The sequence below is a fragment of the Falco naumanni genome, chromosome W (assembly GCF_017639655.2).
Source record: "Falco naumanni isolate bFalNau1 chromosome W, bFalNau1.pat, whole genome shotgun sequence".
Lineage (NCBI taxonomy): Eukaryota > Metazoa > Chordata > Aves > Falconiformes > Falconidae > Falco > Falco naumanni.
Window position 1 is genome coordinate 27932174 of NC_054079.1, and position 4268 is coordinate 27936441.

General features: G+C 40.4%; 1 long non-coding RNA gene across 1 annotated transcript; it reads left to right on the top strand.

Annotated features, from left to right (window-relative positions):
• The first annotated feature begins 1524 nt into the window (after positions 1-1524).
• Positions 1525-3511, top strand: LOC121080408. The gene is made up of 2 exons (XR_005825366.1): positions 1525-1633; positions 2585-3511. It is a non-coding gene; the product is annotated as an uncharacterized LOC121080408 (long non-coding RNA).
• The last annotated feature ends 757 nt before the right edge of the window (positions 3512-4268 follow it).

Genomic DNA, 4268 nt, shown 5'->3' on the forward strand with positions numbered 1-4268 from the left:
GCCTGTCCACTGGCAGAAGAATGCCGTGATTATTTTGCCTTTGAATGGGAAGACATAGAGACAGGCCGTAGACAGCAATTGAGATGGACCGTGCTTCCCCAAGGGTTCACTGAGTCCCCTAATCTGTTTGGACAGGCCCTGGAAGAGCTCTTAAAAGAATACCAGGTACAAACGGGAAACGTGCTGTTACAGTATGTAGATGATCTGCTCATAGCAGGGAATAATAAGGAGGATGTAAGAAAAGAAAGCATTCGACTCCTAAACTTTCTTGCACAAAAGGGCCTACGGGTATCACAAGAAAAGTTACAATTTGTAGAGGAAAAAGTGAAATATTTGGGGCATTATTTGTTTAACGGCAAGAAGATATTGGATCCAGAGCGCATTAAAGGAATTCTGGAATTACCTATGCCTGTCACTAAGAGGCAAATTCGGCAGGCATTAGGGCTATTTGGGTATTGTAGGCAATGGATAGAGAACTATAGCTTTAAAGTTAAATTCTTATATGAGCAACTGTCTAAAGACAAAATACCCAAGTGGACCCCTCAGGATCAAGAACAGTTTGCCAGTCTCAAAAGGGAGCTAAGTCAAGCACCGGTTTTAAGCCTCCCAGATTTAAAGCGGCCATTCCATTTATTTGTTAACATACATGAAGGAACGGCATTCGGAGTATTAACTCAGGAATGGGCCGGACAAAAGAAACCGGTGGCATACTTATCAAAGCTGTTGGACCCTGTGAGCAGGGGTTGGCCGAGTTGTTTACAAATCATTGTTGCTGCTGCCTTATTACTTGAGGAAATGAATCGCATCACCTTTAATGGAGAAGTTGTCTTATATGCGCCTCATAACATCAGGGGAGTGTTACAACAAAAAGCAGAAAAATGGCTTACAGATAGCCGATTATTAAAGTATGAGGGAATACTTATAGAATCCCCTAAACTATCTTTGAAAACTATTGGAGCAGTTAACCCCGCTGAATTTTTGTACCCAGGAGAAGGTAATGAACTATTGCACAATTGTTTTCAAACAATTGAACAACAGACACGTATTAGGCCAGACTTAGAAGAAGAAGAACTACAATGTGGAGAAATATTATTTATAGATGGGTCATCACGAATAATGGAAGGTAAACGATTGTCCGGATATGCCATCGTTAAGTTGGAAAAAGGAGAATTTAAGACAATAGAATCAGGCCCGCTGAGTGCCAGCTGGTCAGCTCAAGCCTGTGAGCTGTATGCATTGTGGAAAGCATTAGTGTCACTAAAGGAAAAGGATGGAACTATATATACAGACTCACGCTATGCGTTCGGAGTAGTACACACTTTTGGGAAAATATGGGAGGAAAGAGGATTCGTTAACTCACAGGGAAAAGAACTGATACACCCGGAATTAATTCGGCGAGTTCTGGGGGCATTAAAAATGCCAAATAAAATAGCAGTTGTACATATAAAGGGACACCAGCGAGGTACAAGTTACCAAGTTAGGGGAAATAATGCAGCGGATACAGAGGCAAAACGAGTTGCAGGCAATTATAGTACGATTTTAACTATACAACAAATACCTGTTAGTAAAAATTTGAGGTTTGAGTCTGCAGAAAAGGAAAAACTAGAACAAATGGGAGCTAAGGAACAGGATGGTAAGTACATATTGCCAGATGGGAGAGAAGTTTTGCCGAAGGGCATAGCATTCGAAATATTTTCAAAAATACATAGTAAAACACACTGGGGAACCCAGGCGTTAGTTGATCATTTCAATCAACAGTTTGCCTGTATAGGCGTATATAACATAGCAAAGGCAGTCACGGCGACCTGTGAGACCTGTCAAAAGGTTAATCGAAATAACCTGAGACAAAAACCTCTTGGAGGGCGTTCCCCAGCATACAGACCTTTCTCACACATACAAGTGGATTTTACTGAACTACCCAGGGTAGGGCGTTACAAATATTTATTAGTAATGGTGGATCATTTAACACATTATGTTGAGGCTTTTCCTACCTCCAAGGCAACTGCTAACCAAGTTACTAAAGTATTACTTGAACACATTATACCTCGATATGGAGTACCTGAAGTAATCGACTCGGACAGAGGAACACACTTTGTGTCAAAAATTGTTAGAAATCTAACAGAAAGCTTGGGTATTAAGTGGGAATACCATACGCCATGGCATCCACAAAGTTCGGGAAAAGTTGAAAGGATGAATGGGGAAATCAAAACTATTCTAACTAAATTAATGATAGAGACCAAATTATCATGGATTAAGTGCCTACCCATGGCACTATTAATTCTCAGAACTAGACCCCGAGCGGATGTGGGAATATCAGCATTTGAAATGGTGTATGGAATGCCCTATAGAATTGAAAGCCCACAAACAAATATTTTAATTCGAGACCGTGCGATAAATGAATATGTTTTACAATTAGCAGAACATCGTAACAAGCTTTGGGAACGCGGACTGATTGTGCAACGACCCCCGTTGGACTTAAAAATTCACAATGTTAAACCTGGGGATTGGATATTGATTAAAGTGTGGAAGGAAGAAACCCTAAAACCCAATTGGGAGGGACCTTATCTTGTTCTGCTTACAACAGAAACAGCTGTCCGAACTGCTGAGCGTGGATGGACTCATGCCAGTCGCATTAAAGGCCCAGTGACGAGACCCCACTGGAAAGTAATCAGTACACCAGGTGACACCAAGATAACATTGAGAAGATAAAGTTATGATAGAGACTTTATTTGATTATTTTGCTGCATTACCTTTTGGTATAAAGTGTGTATTGCTGTTTATATTTGCTATAATTATTATTTTTTTTTTTTTTTATTTATTATATATGGAAGCGTACAAAGTGTGTTGAAAGAAATTGCTAAACTTATGCAACCACACAATATTGAATATAGAAGATATGCTGATGCAAATAATATATGCACTCTAGATATATGAATTAGGTGTAATAATTTGAACTACAATTGCTATCCATTTGCTTGTTTTAAATGTAAGGTATGCCAGGATAAATGGTGGACACACTGTGAATTCGGATACCCTCCGACAGGAGTTTGCACACAGTGTTGGAAAATCCAAAGAACTCTTACTGAGTAGAAATCAAAACAATTAGAGTCTAAACAAGAAATTATTTGAGAAGCACATGAGTGGTGGGAAATTTTTGCCAAAGGAATAAACCCTCAATATTATTGTTACCACTCCACCAAACCAGTCCCCTTTGTAGCTGAAATCTTGGCTATAAAGTGCAAAAGGGAAGTATTAACCGTGTCTTGCTTTGCCCCATTAGTTAAAGCTGCAAAATAGGAAGCCTATGTAAACAGGCAGAAAGCCCAAAGCAGCTGTTCTCCTGAAGAATTCCCTTGCTGCCGAGAAGATGGTACACCTCGTGGCTCGAAGCAACCGAGTCGACGGGCAAGGCAGAGGAGGAACATACTGCGGAGAAAAGAACCAGAACAATGGGATGCAAAAGCAGCAATGGCCGAAATTCCCCAGGACTGGTAAAAATATACTCAAATTGGCAAAATTGACAGACACCCTTTTTCCTGGTATACTGTTAGTTTTGTTATTGATAATGACCCAAGCAAATGGAAACCCTCATGAACCTTTTAAATGGACCTTAATCAGGTGGGAAGGACAAGTAACCATTCAGACTCAAGTTACTCCAGGAGCCCCTAGTTTTCTCTGTGCGCTGTGTGATCTCATACCAGTAAAACCCTGCCTGAACAAACATGGATTTTATTTTTGCCCTAGTTCGAACCATGAGAAAGGATACTGTAATTACCCAGGACATTATTATTGTGCCTACTGGGGTTGTGAAACAGTAGCCTCAGATTGGGAGGTTGACCAAGACAAGTATTTATGGGTAGGGTGGGGTCCTTTCGGATGTGAACCACCGAAACATGGAACAAATGGAGGTTTTTTGAATGAGGGTACATGTGACAAAATCTACATTAATGTGACACACCCAGAAGATGCAGGTTGGTTGATAGGAAAAACATGGGGGGCTAGACTTTGGGAATCAGGAACCGATAGGGGAGGACATTTCCTTATAAAAAAGGAACCGATACCTCATGATCCTTTACCAGTAGGACCAAATCTGGTTCTGAATCCACCTACTTCATCTGAAGAAAAGGTTGCCCCCATAATTGTCGTAACCCCTTCTCCAGACTCCCTTTCAAAAAAAAAAAACCAAAACAAAAAAACTAATGACACTGTGACTGAATTCTCCTTTTACAGGGATTTAGAGTTGTCAGAATCTAAAGACCCCTTATGGA